This window comes from Leptidea sinapis, chromosome 35 (genome assembly GCF_905404315.1).
Source record: "Leptidea sinapis chromosome 35, ilLepSina1.1, whole genome shotgun sequence".
Classification (NCBI taxonomy): domain Eukaryota; kingdom Metazoa; phylum Arthropoda; class Insecta; order Lepidoptera; family Pieridae; genus Leptidea; species Leptidea sinapis.
The window spans coordinates 5,557,914-5,577,099 of record NC_066299.1 but is presented as its reverse complement, the minus strand read 5'-3'; the positions used below and the strand labels follow the sequence as shown (position 1 = coordinate 5,577,099).

Genomic DNA, 19,186 nt, shown 5'->3' with positions numbered 1-19,186 from the left:
TTGCGAAACTGAAGTGGCAGTAGGCAGGGCACATAACGACCGACAGATGGCCGTTGGGGCAGAAATATCCTCGAATGGTGACCACGTACCGGAAGAGGCAGTGTTGGTAGGCCTCCCACAAGATGGACCGACGCCAAGATCGTCGAAATACTTAGGATGAGGGCAGCGCAGTACCGATCGTCGTGGAGATCTTTGGGAGAGGCTAGTCCAGAAGTAGACGTCTTCCGGCTGATGATGATGATAACATTTTAAAATGTAATAACACATAAAAGAAGCAAATAACTAATTATATATATACTTTTTAACATATTTCCTAAAAGTTAAAGTCGACCTTTGAAAACATCATTATTATTGTGAAATAGTATTGTATCATTTATACGTATTATATTTTTTTATTTATTGCGGTTCACATTCATAGGTACGGCAACAGTTCCTTTCGTGAGTCATATGTATGTGTATATTTATTATAAAATCAATCATTAACCGGTTGTGAATAGAAGGATTATAACTTTACTTGGTGAGTGGCATAAAACATTGATAGTTAAGTTTATAAAGCCTTCACTGACGCACGCGACGGTAAGGCAGGCTTCAACAAGTGGAAATTATTCTTTATTCTTGGTGATTTACTTGTGTTTTATTTATTTTACACTAGTCTTTGTGAACAAAATATTAAATACACGGTAAGTACATTAATATATATATATTTAATTAGCTATATTTTACTTTTTAAGTTTTTATATGTAGGGAGTTATAATTGAAATTCAAATATTTTAATTGTAAATCACTTATTGAACATCAAAAACTACTACCACATCAAAATATTTGCCTCAGATCTGAGAAGAACGCGCGCAACATACACAGTATGTTTCGATTTTTTTTAAATAACTAAGGCTGATTTTATGGACTCTGGTCAGCAGAATTTGACCTTGCTGCTTCGCTGCCGGCTTTTCGATAAGCTTTTACTCGTAATCTCGTGGTGGCTTATGCTTCGGTATGTAAGCTTTGCCGATGAGAACTAAATCGATAGCCTACGCAAATATCTCCATGTACACCAGCAGACCAACATGAAAGCTAATAAGATACAAGCCTTTACTGCAAAACATTTGGTTGTTAAAAATAAAAACAACTAAATTGTGACAGTAATATAGGCATGAATCGGGCAAATAATATAGAACTTGCATACATAATGACAGAAACATAGCATTTGTTTAAGAGATATAGACCTAATTACACAAAATATGCCCAATTTTTACATATTACCATATATATAGCAGACCCAGCAAACGTTGTATTGTCAATTAAAGTAATAAAAAAATTCACAATACAATTAAATCATATAGTTAAAAATTTTGCAGTATAAAAAATAGATGACGGCCGATTCGAAGACCCACCACAAATATATCGTACTAAAATTTTTGTATTCGATTGAAATCTTGCAACCCTCTTGCGGATCTGTGGATGGAAAAGTATAATAAAAAAATCGGGATAAAATCAGGGGTTAATTATAGAAGAGTTAAAATATTATAAAGTTGTATGTATTTTTTAATGATGGCTAGCTAGCTATAAAAGCATATACATCAAGCCTACTACTGTCTTTATTTTGTAAATGTAAGAGTCATAGTCGAATGAAGATATGAATATATGAATAATAAATAATATATCTTATATATATATATATAGTAGATTATATTGTAATAAATAATGAAGATTGTATACTATAAGTCTTACCTGTATATTAGTGCCAACAAGATAGAGAAGAGAAAAATATGTTAAAGAATGTACAGAATAGAAAAGAAAAAAGTGTGCAGATTTATAATATATATCTTTTGTATTAGAAGCCAAACTTATTCATGTCTAACGGCCGTTTTCAATAACCTATCAATCCTTAGTTTTACTTACTAAAGCTACACAAATCTATCCTTTTACGCTTACTTACATTTCAATAACCTATCGACAAACCATTGTACTACAACTCTATTGGACATAGCTATGGATAGATAATATCTTGACATTAAACAGTGACAGCAATGTATCCGTAACTATAGATACGTTATTGAAAACAGCCGTAAGTAAATATATCTTGTTAATTTATGATTTTCTTTTGATTTATATATAACATTGTCGTCATATTTGACGTAATGATTCCCATTCTTTTTGTTCTATTGTTTACCATTGATGTTGTGTTGAATATTGATACTACCGTCTATAATAGTAAGGCTATTTCGAAACAATGAAATAATTAGGAATTCAAAGCGTCGCTACCGTAATGGAACATAGAGTTATGTATTGACTGCCAATCACGGATTATGTAACAGATCTGTTTTATCTTTATATGTAAAATAATGGATTTTAGAATATAAAATAGTTTTTTGAGATGTTTCGTTTTCGATTCCTTCAGAACCCTTTTTAAGTAGTTAGAGTTGCAATGAGCTGGAATTACAGTGAAAAAAATAGCTCAGTAAAATGTTATATACTGAAGAAGTAAATAGTCATAATTTTAAGTGTATTTTATATATTTTTTTTTAATTTAAAGTAGAGTAAAGTAAAGTATGCATTTATTCGTGACCACACAAAACATCTATACGTAGTAAAATTAACAAATTAACTTTAATCTCATATAAAAAACCGACTTCAAAAACTGAAAAGGTTCAAATTACTAAAGGTTTAATTTAATACATCTCTAACGCAAATCTTTTCCTTTAATATTAATAAAATACTATTATTTATATGTGCTACCTATTGATAGGTTTTAAGTCGGTGTCGGCGTTGTTTTTAGTGTCTGTATTAATATTATATCATCCACGTAGACAAAAAAATTCATAAAAAAATGTTCATAAAATAAAAACTACTCGCATGACATATATAACGCATCGAACTAAAGAAGAATTACGTAAATCGGATCATAAATCTAAGAGTAATCGGTGTATAAAAAGAATTCCGATCGAATTGAGAACCTTCTCGTTTTTGATGTCGGTTAAAAAAGGTCACCCACTTAGGAAAATTTCTCTTATTTTCTTTATTCTTTCTAGTGATGTAAAATCTCAGATTGAATTATGTCTATACATCCACAAATTAAAACACCTCATTATATAATATGAACAAATTATCTTTGAATACATTACGGAACCTAAAAAACCCCGGCTTAAAAATTAGCAATTATCATATATTAGATTGCTTTCGACTTGAAGGTGAATCGTAAATCATATTCAGCCGATAATAATTATGTTATATATGTAAATACATTTATAATTGTAATTAGTTATGTGTTTGTATAATATTTGTAACAAAATCTTATTAACGAAACAATTAAACCGCCGATAAAACTGGTAAGCAATAAAAAATATATATAATGTACAGCAAGAGTAACAATTTTGTTTAACTTTTATGAAACAAACTTCAAAGTATACCCAATCCTTGGAACATTTATGCGTCTAGATAGAGTCTCTTGCATTAAGAGAACCGATAAAAACAGGCCAGAAATATTAGTTTAGTGTGCGTGACAAGTTACGTCTTACACTCGCGATTTGTATGACACTTTATGTTAGTGTGCGTGAATTGCTCAAAATGGAGGCTAACCTAGAATTAATAAAATTAATGGAACTTATTATAAACTCTTTTTTTTTTCGACGTTTTCACATCTGTCATTATCTATACGAATAAATGATCTAAGACCCAATCGCATAAAAATTAATTATCAAAATCGAACTATTTTGACATACATTACAACCAATGAGTGAACAATCAATAATTCTTTGTTTTACTTAGGTTTAGCTTACTTTTTTTATTTATTTATCAAAATACATATTTTACAAAATGTGAACAAACAACATGCATTGTAAAGACCACATACGTTTGACCTCAATGCAGTATCTAAGTTTACGCCTTATGTTAGTTTTTAAAAAAATATATATAAAATAAACAAAACATTTAATTATATCATCATCATCATCATCAGCCGGAAGACGTCCACTGCTGGAAAAAGGCCGCCCCCAAAGATTTCCACGACGATCAGTCCTGCGCTACCCTCATCCAACGTATTCCGGCGATCTTGACCAGATAGTCGGTCCATCTTGTGGGGGGCCTACCAACACTGCGTCTTCCGGTACGTGGTCGCCATTCGAGGACTTTACTGCCCCAACGGCCATCTGTCCGTCAAACTATGTGCCCTGCCCACTGCCACTTCAGTTTAATTTAAATAAATTATATAAATAATAAATAAATTAATAAATACGATTAAATTATATACCTACATACAATTATTAATATTTATAGAAAGTAACTAATACCTACAAAAAATCAACTACAGATAATATGTACCTTACTTATATTTAATCTTAGCTTTGCCCTTAGGGTTAAGTAGTTAAATATTTATCAGACCAACTTCTTCTGCTTTCCAAAAAAAAAAAGGATAATTAAAATAGGGTCACACAAAAAAAATATTTACGCCCGAATTGAGAAACATCGTCTGTTTTTTTTGATCTTCAGTTAAAAATCAGCAAAATAACTATTATCTTAATAATATATATAAATTACGTGACACGTTGTTTGTCCGCGATGGACTCCTAAACTAATGAACGGATTTAAATGGGAATTACTCCATAGAGAGCAGTTTAGTCCAACTTGAGAGATAGGATAGTTTTTATTTCGATTTGGGACCCATAATTATTTTTATTTCCAATATTTGTTTTGTATGGACATATTTTCTGTAAGAGAATTTATTGACGCACAGTTTGACAGTTCTGCTGTGAAACAATTTCATTATAACAACAAGGAGCATATGTTACGAAATAATTCTTGATGTTTTGAAAAATTATTGACAAATACATAAAAAACAGTATTTTTTTATTATCTACAGAACAACTTCTGTTGGGTCAGCTAGTTTTTATATATTTTGAAGTTCATTTAGAAACTAATTCTTTTGATAAAGTTTGTGGTTCCTTTCATCGAATTAAATTTGACTTGGTAATTTTGAATTGGAGGCCTGTACGATCAATCTACACACCACAGCTTATCCGTTTTGAGCGGCTGTGGTGTGATTTGTTGGAGTGAGTATAATCTGACTGGCATTTCAATATTAATACATGATTCAATCCATCTAGTACTAACATTTAACAACCCGCATTATAACTATCTACATATAGTTACAATTAAAAAGGCATAAAAGGCATTTATTTTCTCAAAATTGATTCCCTTACAATTCTTTTTGATGTCATTTATAATAACTACTAGATACTACTACCGCTTCGGAAACAAATGGCGCTCTGAGAGAGAAGAAGCGGCGCAAGAAACTCTCCCAGCATTCTTTTTTTTGCGCTCTTTTCAATAAAAATATACAATATTGTGCAGTCATTTCTATCGCTATAAAATAATCATAATCTAGTCCCAGGCTGTTCGCTATCTTTGTAAAGATTATCTTTTTTTATGCCAATACGGGACGAGACGAGCAGGACGTTCAACTGATGGTAATTGATACGCCCTGCCCATTAGAATGCACTGCCTTTCGGGATTCTTGAAAAAACTCTGAGTGGCACTACAATTGCACTCGTCAACCTGAGACATAAGGTGTTAAGTCTCATTTGCCCAGTAATTTCGCCAGCTACGGCACCCTTCAGACCGAAACATAGTAATGTTTACATATTACTGCTTCACGGCAGAAATAGGCGCCGTTGTGGTACCCATAACCTAGCCGGCATCCTGTGCAAAGGAGCCTCCCACTGGTAAATATTTAATAAGGATTAATTATATTACAATAAAGAAGACATATATATTAAGCTTAAAAGTTGATGTTATAGCGGCAATCAAACTCTATCGATATTACAGCTGTCTAACTATTGCATCCACTGACAGACAGATGAATGAATACCGAAGCAATAGTAACAGTATTTGCGTTAGTATCAGATAATTTAAATATTTAAAACGATTTGTCATGTTTTTAGAGTGATAATAATAATAATAATATTTACACACTTTTTACACAAATTATCTTGCCCCAAGTTAAGCATCTAAAGCCTGTGTCATGAGTTACAAGACAATGATATATTTAATACATTATACTTACTTAAACATACATAAATTCATATAAACATACATACATACATTTAAACATCCATGACTCGGAAACAAACATCCATATTCATCATATAAATGCTTGCACCTACCGGGATTCGAACCCTATAAGCCTCACTTGGCTGTCCACAACCCTGGCTCTTTCCAACTGAGCCAACCGTTCGAGTGACGTATCGTCGATGAATTTTTGTTGTAGTTGAAAAAAGCATACAAAATTTTAAGTAGAATTTAAACAACTTAGCGGTGGAAGGATAATAGGGTAATCTAGTGTCTTCTCAACAACAAAAAAAAAACATTTGACGAAAGTTTATCTCAAAACACATCTTTTCCCCCCCGGATAATATATCAGAAGTGGCTTAAAAGAAGAACAGTATTGGTCGTTCAAAGTTATTAGCTATTCATTCTATTAAAAATAATAATGAAATAAACCTTATTACTCATAAACAATTAGCAAGATAATTAAACACCAGGAAACTTATAGTTATGTTTGTTTTGTCTACTATTTAGTTAAGTTAAGTGGTAGGCAAAATATAACTGTTTTCTGTTTTATTTTGGTATCAAACAGTCATAAAAATATAAATTCAATACACATGATTATAATATGTACAAAACAAATGTGCAACAAATTTAAAAAGATTGTAAAAAACGTGTATGTGGTAAAGTAATAAGTATTTTCTTAATAACACATTGGGAATGCAGCGACCGCCATCAGGCTATTTAAATAATAAATCATATTTAAAAAACCCGTTGAGTTTTTCTTCATAATCATTCTTTCGTTGTTCATCTAAGCTCTGAGACATAATGTTTCGAACGCGTTGTAGTTTCAGATGTTTAATTATTGAAATAAAATTAAAATTTTGAATTAAGAACCTTGAATTAACACATTCTTTTTTTGTTTAAAAGAAGTGCTGACCTCTCTCTATACATAATATCCGGACGACCGAGCCTTGCTCGGATTTTTAAGAATGTACAAAACTGGAACAAAAAAAAATACTAACAGGATATCTGGATTCGAACCGGGGCATTCTGCTTTCCGGATCTAATCTTTGTATTCTAATGTTATGTAGCTGTTTCTCATTAAAACACGGATAAAACTATTTTTTTTTAATTGAAATCTAACTCTATTTATCGCCCCCGAAGTCCCCTTTAAACTAAATTTTATGAAAATCGTTGGAGCCGTTTTCGAGAATCAGATTATATACAGGAATTGCTCTTTTAATGATATAAGATATCACATCATCTAAATCATTTGCTTGTAATTTCACACTATGACCGTTATTTTAGAGTTTTAGACATACTAAATATAATAATGATTCTACAGAAGAGATATATGGTTGTAATTAATATTCTGTGCGATACTATCTAAAATATTTGTAAAGCATAACTAGATACGAAACTTGTCTGTTTGCTTATGTTAAATTCAACGATATTTATTTAGCCACGAGAACTTATTTAAATATTTGATTATTAACAATGAATGTTAATTACAAGTCTCAAATCTAATCGGCTATTTTCTCTGAGTGGATATTAATGGTATTTGCAGGATCAAGTTTATAATAACATAGTATTCTTTGATTAGCGCGAGTGTTACACATTTAAATAAAACACTTTTAAAGGATTAAAACTCGTGTAATTGTAACTGTTTTTACTATGACAAATACTATCTTTGACTCATTTCACCTACTTGAAACGTCTGGTAAACTAAAATAAAAATGTAACTTTTACGAGAAATTCGAATGTAAAAACAGTAAAAATTACACGCGTTTTATTTTTTTTTAAATGTTTTATTTAAATTATAATAAATTGTTAAAATAAACATATTTTTTGCAATACCAATAAGTAATCTTTTAGATTTAACTTAATCACAATTATGTGAATGATTCAATCTCGTAATGATTGGGGAAAATTAAAAATGAAAGTTTAAATGGTTTTTATCAAAACGTTACATACCATCTTGTAAACCTATTATACCTCTATTAGAATTTTATTAAATAAAGCCTTTTTAACTGAGAATGAATGACAATATTATCTTATATCTTTAAACGAGCAATTCTTGTATAATAATTAGAATCTCGGAAACGGCTCCAACGATTTCAATGAAATTTAGTATACAGGTAGTTTCGGGGGCGAGAAACCGATCTAGCTAATCCGTGATTTATCCGTGTTTTAATGAGAAACAGCTACAATAACATAAATAAAAGGTAAATTTCGCTACTACATACAAGACTATAATAGCTCATATGGGACATTGGGTGATCCCGAAAGTAGAAGACCCCGGTTCGAATCCAGATGTCCTATTAGTTTTCATTTTTTGTGCACCTTTTGTACATTCTAAAAAAATCTTCGTCCAGATTAAAAAAATAAAGACAGACAAAACCAAACCTTTTGAATGAGAGGTTGCTAGCAGAGAATTTCATGACATAATTATCTTTTTTTTATATAATAGAATTTCATCTTTAAAATTACACTCAGATTCTTGCACCCGTTATTCTCAGGTATTCGTATTTTCGAATAATTTTTAGTAAGTGATACAAGTATCAAACATTAAATAAAATATTTGAACTTGGATTTAATATAAATTTTGGATTATGGGTTCCACAACGTCGCCTTTCTCTGCGTGAAGCAGTAATGTGTAAACATTACTGTGTTTCAATCTGATGGGCGCCGTAGCTAGTAAAATTACCGTGCAAATGAGACTTAACATCTTATGTTTCAAGGTGACGAGCGCAATTGTAGTGCCGTTCAGAGTTTTTGGATTTTTCAAGAATCCTGAGCGGCACTAACAATTTTACATGTGATAAATAGAAACGCTTGTTCCTGAGTCTATGATTTTGATTTTATATAAATACTATGTACCTAAATGTTATATATTTGTACGATTATGTATGTATATAATATTAAATGTACCGTTGTCGGATTCTCATAGTAATTTCATTGATTAACGCGAGTGTTACACATTTAAATAAAACACTTTTAAAGGATTTAAACGCGTGTAATTGTAAGTTACATATTTTTTATTTTGCCAAAAACCATCTGTCTATAGCAAATACCACCTCCGAGGCAATACATTAAGCTATAAATTTTACAATGACGACTATACTATCTTTGATTCATTTCATGTGCAGAGTCCCCCTGAAAACAAGATCTGGAAACGTCGGGTACTCATAATTCAGGTTATACCGAATATTCTTAATTTGGGTTTAGATGAGTGCGTGAAGGTATGTTTTTTTTATGGAATAGGAGGACAAACGAGCGTACGGGTCGCCGCCCACATTCTCTTGCAACACCAGAGGAATCACAAGAGCGTTGCCGGCCTTTAAGGAAGGTGTACGCGCTTTATTATTATTATCAACCATAGATCACTTCAAATTCAAAGAATATCAACCGATCTCCATAAAGGATTTATTATATCAAACCTCTGTATACTTACTAACTGAAACTCATACTCTTATTAGAAAAAATATTAATCACTTCTTGATCTCGCCTTTTAAGCGAAAGGCATTTCCTTTCGCTCAAAAGGTCGCTCTTAATTGAAAATTTGTTAATATCTTTTAGCAATTGTTGACATTATTTATTAAGGATTGGTCTTTGCTGCGCTCGAACTAAATACCGCACTACCTAAGAACAATAGCCTTTTTATTACGGCAACTATTGGATGCTTGTGTGCGTGGCATCTTGACACTCAATGGCATCATTCAAATTTTTAAATTGAAATTAGTAAAATACAAAATACTTACTGATGATATGTGATCCCCATGTCTTTCTTATTTCTTGTTGTATTAATTTTACAAAGTTTTACTACGCAACGCGGCATTTTAGTTTCGATTGTTAGCAAAGTTAAACCGAAAACGTGCCACGTCAACGTCTCGCATTTTTCGAGACTGTTGGCGCACTTTGCAACTACGGCTCTGATATCTAGTTGGAGCGGAGTGGAGACAAATCCTTTATCTATGACCTAGAGTATATACATTTGGCTTGTCAAACCACTCTTCAGAAGTACCCGTTTTTGGCGATAAATTATTTTGTACTCTATACTGCGTAAAGTACTAAATATATGAGACTATTTTGCTTTCAATTGTGACCTTCACAGTTTTAATGTCGAGAAGTAAACACGAGAATATTAACAAGAGTTATTTCCGCTTGTATAACTTACATTTATAAAATCTAGCTGAGTAAACCGCTTACCATATATTAACTTAATTACTTGTAGTTGCACCTTAGCTTTTGTAAGTAATGTAAATTTATTTCGCAATGTATATGTAATATTAAGAGGTAATCTGGTCAAAGCTCTGTTGATTAATGAAACATAATATATAAAAAAAATTAAGAAATCATAAGTTGGTACTTATTTTAATCTTGTATATTTAAAATGTTTCTTAATTTGTCACATCTATTTATTTAACTTCACTAATACCATGTTTTAGAAAGTGAGGGCTCTAAATTTTGATATTGGGATTTGTTGTTTAATGATTAGGATTATTAAAAGCATTACCATTTCAAAGAAGTCTTCCCACTTCTATTTTTTTAGTAATAATAGTGTTAAAATGGAGACGATAGTATTGCCATCATCAAAATGATTTCAATGCAATCAATATTGTTTCTAAGAGGATAAAATTTTGGGCGGTTTAAAATAAAATAGGCAACTCATAAACCGTTGAATCATTTTTAAATTGATTCTTTCGACTTCGCTTGATTTGGCATGTCATTCATGAATCGTAGATTTCCTATATAAATTGTAAAGTTAATATTTAAAGTGAAAATTTTAATTATAATTATAAAAAAAAAAAAATTTACTAAACATACTCAAAGCAATTTAACTTGTAACGTTTCAATCCAATTTTTGCAAAATAATTTTGAATATTTTGTGAATATTTGAAAAACTTTAATAAATTGAATATAAGAAGAATGAATTTTTAATTGGATTATTATTTGATGTTCTGCAATAAATTTTGTTAAACTAAATGTTTCAATAAACAAATATATATAATTTAAGAAACCTACTTGTATTAATAAATATAACTCTCAAGTGAGAAGATCTCACTATATCGATAATATAAAAGATTTTATCTGTATTAATAATGTCAGTCAGCATTTTATACAATGATTGCTAATTAAATATTCATTATCAACATTTATACGGATATGCTATTTGTCATATTTGACGTGGGTAGGGTGTGAATTGCGTTCGCTCACTTCAGTAAAGTCAATTAGCAATCAATAATTATTGGAAGAGAGCTAAATCTATACTAATATTATAAAGCTGCAGTGTTTGTTTGTTTGTTTGTTTGTTTGAACGCGCTAATCTAGTACCAGTACTACTGGTCCGATTTGAATGATTCTTTCAGTGTTGGGTAGTCCATTTATCGAGGAAGGCTATAGGCATTTTTTTTTTTCAAAATTAGGGATCCGTAATAAAATTGCTATTTTGTAACACAAGGTGTAAAATCGAAAACCTATTTTTGCGTGCGCTGCAAAAACAATTGACAATAGAACAAAATGATGTACAGGCTATAATTACTTACTTATTATTACTTATAAAACTATCGCGTGAATTATACTTTATATGGCAAAACAACGTTTGCCGGGTCAGCTAGTATGTTATATAAATTTGAAATGATGTGCCTTTATTTTAAAATACTTTTAATTTTAACAAAATTCACAAGCTATTGGTGAATTTCATTTAAGAAAATCACTCGGTACGTTCAATCTTTATTGAGAAGACGTATATAGGTTATAGGTTATAGGTTATCACGGGCTATTATCCGCAACTCGACGACTACAGCGCGCCTATTTTGCGTGGTGAGGAGGGCGGCTAATCCTGCCACCCTAGTTCCTCAAGGTAATGTATCAAACCTCTGATGTCACCCATGACCTCGGGGAGAGTCCTCGGTGACCCCAGGTGTTTGGCCCGGTATGAGGCCACACTCCTACACTCCAAAATGACGTGTGCGGCCGTTTCGTCCGCCTCCGTGCAGGCTCTGCACAGTGGGCTGTCGGTGACACCTATATTGAACAGATGCTTGTTAAAAGGGCCGTGACCCGTTAGTACATGAGTTATTTTCCGTAACCTAGGTCGTGGAAGTTTTACTAGCTTGCGAGAGAGCTTGGGGTCTATTTGTGGTAGAGCTTCTTTTGCTTGTCTACACCCACTTACGTTCATCCAGTACTTATTATGTAATTCCTTGGTGTGTTGGCGTATTACCTTCGTAGGCCAGCTAGGCGGGAGAGGGATAGTTGGTTCTGGTCCTTTTGCTGTCATCGCTGAGCCTCTCCTGGCCAATTCATCAGCGGCATCATTCCCTCGTGAGTTACTGTGTCCCTTTATCCATTGAAGAGTTACTTGGTTGTTATTTTCGCATAACTCCCTCAGACATTGGTGACAGTTGTATATTAGCTTAGAGGTGATAGTGTGGCTTTGTAGGGCTTGTAGTACTGATTTGCTATCTGAAAGGATGCGGATGGAGTAGTCTTTTACCTTTCGAGTCAAAGTAGCAGTGACTGCTTCTATGATACCCATACATTCTGCTTGGAAGACAGTGTTATGAGCTCCTAGTGATGCAGCTATTCTTATATTTAGGTCATCCGAGAACACTCCGTATCCCGTGCCCGACCTTGTCTTTGAGCCATCTGTGAAAGTCCTGAGGTTTTTTGTACTGAGGTCCTCTTTCAGTTCTTCATGCAGCTGTATTTTGTATCTCTTATCGAATATGTATTCCTTTGGAGATCTATCACTTACTGCCAACAGCAGAGGCTCCTTTTCAATCACCTCATTTAGAACCTCTGGGTGTGGGGATTGAGTGGTTTTCCAAAGATTTAATGTCTTCAACCTTACTGCGGCGCAGGCCGCCTCTTGTTTTATATAGAGGTGTAGTGCCGGAAGATTCAGCATAGCTTCTACAGCCGCGGTAGGTGTAGTTCGCATACATCCTGTGATAGCCATACCCGCTAGTCTTTGGAATCGTTGCAGTTTATTACAAGTAGTGATCAGCTTGGTGCGTGGCCACCATACAACTGCGCCGTAACATATCATAGGTCGTATCACAGCTGTGTAGAGCCATAGTACGATGTTCGGGGCAAGTCCCCATGTCTTTCCCAACATTCTACGGCATTGCCAGAAGGTTACGGTAGCTGTATTTATTTTTGTTTCCAAGTGGGCCGCCCAGTTTAACTTGCTGTCAAGTATAACTCCTAAGTATTTCACTTCGCTGTTTAGTTGGAGTTCGGTGTTAAACAGTTTTGGCAGTTTATAGTTACCCAGGACTCTTTTGTTTGTGAACATTACCAATTCTGTTTTATGTGGGTTGACTGATAGGTCGTTATCTATGCACCATCTTTCCACGATTTTCAATGCTGCATTTGTTACTTCACATGTAGTACTGGCAAACTTTCCGCTTATTAATATAGTTAGGTCGTCTGCGTAGCCTACCGTAAAGTAGTGATTTTCGTTTAGAGTGGTAATTAGATCATTTACTACCAAGTTCCATAAAAGAGGTGAGATAACTCCTCCTTGGGGGCAGCCTTTAGCTACAAATGCTTTCTGTGTCTCACTTTCATTTAGTAAAATCACTCTGTGTTTGAGCATGTTTTCAATCCATGATGACAGAGTTGTACATACTCCATGGCGGTGTAATGCTTCTTTTATTTTTGTAAATTTTGTCTTATCGAAGGCTCCTTCAATGTCCACGAAAGTTCCTAGACAAAAGGTTTTTTCCGAAAGTGCGCCCTCTATAACGTTCACTACAGCGTGGAGTGCAGATTCGGTGCTTTTACCCTGACTGTATGCGTGTTGGTTGGGGTGTAGGGGTATGTTCTTAAGGTAATTCTCCCTCAGTTCTCTTTCACACAACCTTTCTAGGGTCTTTAGGGTAAAAGAGGTAAGGCTTATGGGTCTGTAAGATTTAGCGTTTGAATAGTCACTTTTACCTGGTTTAGGTATGAAGATCACTTTAACTTCCCTCCATATCCTAGGGATGTATCTATGCGCTAGACACGCCCTGAAAATGTTGATCAGCCGGTTGTGGAGACCTTCTCCTCCCCATTGCAACAAGGCGGGAAAGATCCCATCAGGTCCTGCTGACTTAAAGGGGTGAAAGGAATTTATAGCCCACTTTATTTTATCGGTTGTCACCAACTTGTGTGCTTGTTGCCAGTCAGCTTCCTCAGCGGTTATGTTTTCATTTACCCACTCGATATGCTGCATTATTTTGCATCCTGGAAAGTGAGTTTCCGTCAGGACTCGCTCTGTTTCCTCTGGTGAGTTGGTAAATGTACCGTCAGGTTTCAGCAGGGATCCAAGGATTTGCCTGGGTTGGTTAGAGATTAATTTCCTTGCCCTGTTGGCCTGGTTATGGCATTGGATGCTGCTGCAAAATTTACGCCAGCCTTCTGATCTTCTGTATCTGATGCGTTTCTTGTATTCAGACTTACACTCTTTGTAGATGTCCCAGTCGTATTGATCGCCTGTGTTCATTGCGCGGTTCAGATGTCTCCTCACTTTTTTCCTGAGCCTTTCTAATTCAGGTCCCCACCAGGTCTGGGGTCTTGGTCTGTCTGATTGAGGGCTGGTGAGGGGACATGTAGCATGATAACTGGCAGTCATGAATTCGTATATTTTTTCTATTTGGTTTTCGATGTTGTCTACTCCGATTATTCTGGCTGGGAGTGTTTCGTCCTTTAGACGCGATTCCATCAGCGACTTGTACTGAGTAAGATTCGTTCTGCGGGGTTTCCTCTTGGGAGGCGGTGTAGTGATGTTTACCTCCATGTTAAAAAGTATCCATTTGTGGTCTGAGCAGGATGCTTCTTTCGACACATGCCAATTGGATATATAATCAGACACTCCCTCTGTTGCTAAGGTGATGTCTATAATTGTTTTGCTCCTTCTATTTACAAAGGTGGGTTCTGAACCTACATTCAAGATATTAAGGTTAGTAGAAAAAAGGTATTCAGTGAGTTGCTTACCCCTTTCGTTGGTTGTTTGCATGCCCCAGAGCGGGTGATGTGCATTGCAGTCTGCAGCCACAATAAGCTCGCTCTTGGTTGTCTCGCAGTAGTTCACCAGTTTGACAAGTTCTTCCGGCGGTGGGTCTTCCCCGTCCGGCATATAGACGGAGGCGACCACTATCGCTCTCTGGTGAGTTGGAAGGATGTGTCTGTCCAGTATTTTTATTGCGCATAAGTCTCTGTAACAAAAATCTGTTAGGGGTTGCACATGTAGATTATTAGAAATGTAGATACAGGCTCTAGGGTGTTCTGGTCCTGAGTAATGTATAAGCTTACCTCCGATATTGGAGAGATGGCATATCCGGCCCCGCCTAACCCACGGCTCCTGGATTAGGGCGAGAGCTGTAGGGTTAACCTCCAACCATTTCCGAAGTTGGGCCGTTGCGGTTTCGCTATGGTGGAGGTTTATTTGGATGGTGCTGCACTTAGAAGGGGATGCCATCTTTGGATAGCACACCCTCCTCGCCATCACCGATGCAGAGCTCTTCAATGCCCTTGGTGCAGTCGGCATCGCCTTTGGTGCCCGTCGCCAGAAGCTCTTCGAGCTCCTTTAGGCTGTCGAGCACTTCCTCCGATGGAGAGCTAGTGGCGCAGTTGCCGTCTGCTGGGTCAATTGCTTGAGCGTCCATGGGTTCCGGCAGTGCATCACTGTCGTCTATATTATTCCCAGTTGTTGTCGATGCCTCACCGTTTGTATCCTTAGAGGGGGGGGGTCTCGGTGTATTTACCTCCTGGCCCCTGGAACTTCAGATATACTGAGCCCAGCATGAATGATAGCCGGCGCTCATGCTCCAAGATTGTGGGGATTTGGTCCTCCGGGATGCTTACCACGATGAAGCTGTGGTCGTTGTGGTGATAAAGGGCGTGTAACAACCAGCTGTCTACTTTGGCCCAAGAGTTCTGGAACCGTAGCATCCCGCCGATTGCTTTGGTGTCCTTCCATTCACCTGGTAGTAGAATGCCACACCTGACGCGGTTGGGAATTTCCCAGATGTTTTTTACTGCCAGGGTGTCACCGTTAGGGAGTTGGATTTCCGGGACAGCTATTTTCAGCCACTCCAATGTTTTAAGATTAGAGCACCACAGTTTTAGGATGCCCCCATCATAGACGGGTTTGCCCAGAAACGCAGGCCCTTCTCTGTCTTCATTCATAGCGGCCATCATGGCTGACATGAGCTTATCTTCAAGCTTGCTTTGTATAAGCTGTGCCATATTCGCGTCAATATGCCCTGTAGTGGTAGATGTTATGGCCACAACAGGGTCGGTTTTCGCAGCGTTGGCGTATGTTGTCGGTTTGGGCCTATTTAGCAATTTGGCCCTCTTGTGGTCACCCCTCGGAGAGTTGGTGTCGTCCAAGCGAGTGCGTTTGGTGGATGTCGAGGGTTGGGCTACTCCACCTGCTTTGTTGGAAGGAGGCCTTCGGTTGTCTGGGGCCTTCCTAGGATCATACCGGGCTTGCCTGACCGGCATATCCGAACCTCGTGAGGTGCTGGGTTGCGGTTCGGGTTCAGAGGAGGGCATTGAGGCGCTAGCTTTCTGAGCGTTGGCCTTGCGAAGGCGAGCTGCTATGCGCCTTTGCCTCCTGTTGGGTCGATGGCGATCTGTGTTGTCATGTGCCGAGTGACTTTCCCCTATTCGGGGTTTGTTTTGGTTTCGGCCCTTGTAAGATACGAGGGTCCAACCTGCCTCCAGTCTGCTGACTGATTGGGCAGACACTGCTGATGCGGCGTCTGTGCCCATAGACGGTTCCCTATTAGGCTCCTTGGTCTGTAATTTCTGGGTGCCAGCAGTTGCTGAACACGCTCCAGAGGTTTGTGTGGTCCCGGTGGATTTCTCCGCCGGGGAATTATTTTGTTTAGGGGTTTTTTTGGATCTTGTGTTGACCATAGTTTACCGGGTAAAGAACTTCGTTCCCCTTGCTCCCCACCCTCCACCGAGCCCGCAACTGGGGATGGTTAACTTAACCATCAGGGCTGCAAGGGGAATATAGGTCCAGCTGGTTGGCCTCTTGCGCGACATCGGGAGCTCGAGATGAGCGGCTGATGGATTCGATCCTATCCATCAGTTCCTCCACCCATTCTTACCCCGTCAGCATGGCTGAGCACCTCCCCTTGCGGGGACCAGCCGAACCTCGCCTGTGGCCCTGCCAAGGCGGGGACACTTGACCATTACCCTCGTGGCGGCTACTCACGGGGCTACCGTTTAGCTTGAAATCAGGACCGAAGGAAGCGTATTACGTTACAGGGGTAACTAATCCCCGACCCCTGTCCCGCTCAACCTCCCAGGACTCCGTCATCCCCGCGTACGGCGATCAACTGCGCAGGCCAAAGACGCAGGTGGATGCTGTAAAATCTTCCGGTTGGCACCCACTAACCGCCGGAAGAGTGGAGCAGATATTAGCCACTGGCCAGCAAAGGACTGCCATTACGCAGCAATTAGTGAAAATCGAGCGCAATAACAAATCAGTCACAGGCGCAATGTTTCCAGGGTGCACCGGAGAGGTAGGTGTCACTCTATTCAGAACGCCTAATAGAGGTTTCATCGTGGATCGACACCACCGCCCACACGTGGAGGTTTCTGCTAAGCACCCCCCTTGAGAAGACGTATCCTTATAAATCGTACGTCGACTTGCGAACGTTTGATTGATTTGTTTCTCGAATATGTAGTTTAATAAAAATAGCTTAAAAATCCTAGAAAAGACGCTTTGGTTGATAAGATAATATTTGAAATTTAAAAAGATCAACAATTCCTGCCTTTTCGACGAAAGATGAAAAAAAATATATAAATTAACAAAAATCTTATTTTGCAAATTGAAAAATGGAATAATTTTATCAAATTAATGTATTGTCATCGATCCTCGATAAAGCTTCGAAGTTTGAACGAAATCTGGGCGTTTAAAGTGGTTGACCCACTTAATATTATTAACTATAAGCGCCCAAATGAGTCGGTTACAAACAAATATACATACAGGTGAAGATAATAAAAAGCGTGTAAAAATATTATGATTCTATACAAAAAAAGTCACGCCCCATTTTTTCATCCGCGATTATATGTATGTATATACATACATACATACTTGTTACGATCCTTACATACTTATTTCGCTTTGTCAACCTTCATTATTCCTTTCATACATGCTCTTCGGTTTAGGGTACTCTTGACCTGGCCTTTTAGTGAAAGGTATGTATAAGAAATAAGCATATAGACTGGTCATTGATAGATGTTATAAGAATTAATATCTTACGTTAAGTTTAGAGCGCTGTATATTCGAACTCAGATCACAATACTTAAGCCTGGGTAAGGGATAAAGCCCATATCTTTATATAAATTCTATAACATACACTATTTCTCATGAAAGTAGCTATCTTGTTATATAAATAGAAATATCAAAATATGTCTAGTACATCCAGAGGTTGGCACGTTAAGGTAAACAAACACTTCTTAGGACCACTAGCATAGTAGTCAGAGACTAAGCAGGAGGTCAGTTAATATTGTAAGCGAGCTTTCCTAATAAAAAGTGAACCCCTTATTTCCTGATGGATCGTTAGCACTTGAAAAAGTAACATATGCCATATCTATATATATAATGAAAATGGTCTTTGTTTGAGGCTCTTTCAAGCCTAAACCACTGATCGTATCGACATGAAACTACCACCATTCGATGCGAAATTTATCCTAGATGGTTTATGGCTACTTATTTTTTATTGTTTAATTTATTTCCTTTAAAAATTCGCCCAGCGAAGCGGACGGGAACGGCTAGTAATAATATAAGGTGTATAATATGTTTTACAAAACCAGATTTAAGATTGTTGTTGATAAAACATGAGGTTTTATTAAGCACGTAAAAACGTGTGTAATAACGTAATTATGATTGTGTTAACAAAAAGTCAACCGAATGTACATTTATTAAGAGTTAAATTGTTTTGTACTTTATACTCACATTATTATTATCATTTAGACACTGAGCGAGAAATTGCGTCAAACAATAATGATTTATTAAAAATATAATGTATTCTCTAAAGGACAATAGTGTGTGAGAATTTCAGTAACGCAACTTTATTATAAATATGTTTATTTTGCATTTAATAATTTTAAATATATCATCTCAATTGAAATG

At 36.3% G+C, this 19,186-nt stretch overlaps 1 protein-coding gene across 2 annotated transcripts in view; it reads left to right on the top strand.

The window, feature by feature from the left end:
* The first annotated feature begins 521 nt into the window (after window positions 1-521).
* The window catches only part of LOC126975349 (uncharacterized), a 48,743-nt gene continuing 30,078 nt past the window's right edge, over window positions 522-19,186 (top strand). For both annotated transcript variants that reach the window (XM_050823200.1, XM_050823199.1), the window contains exon 1: window positions 522-680. The gene's annotated coding sequence lies outside the window, so the exon portion shown is untranslated. The remainder of the gene's footprint in view (window positions 681-19,186) is intronic.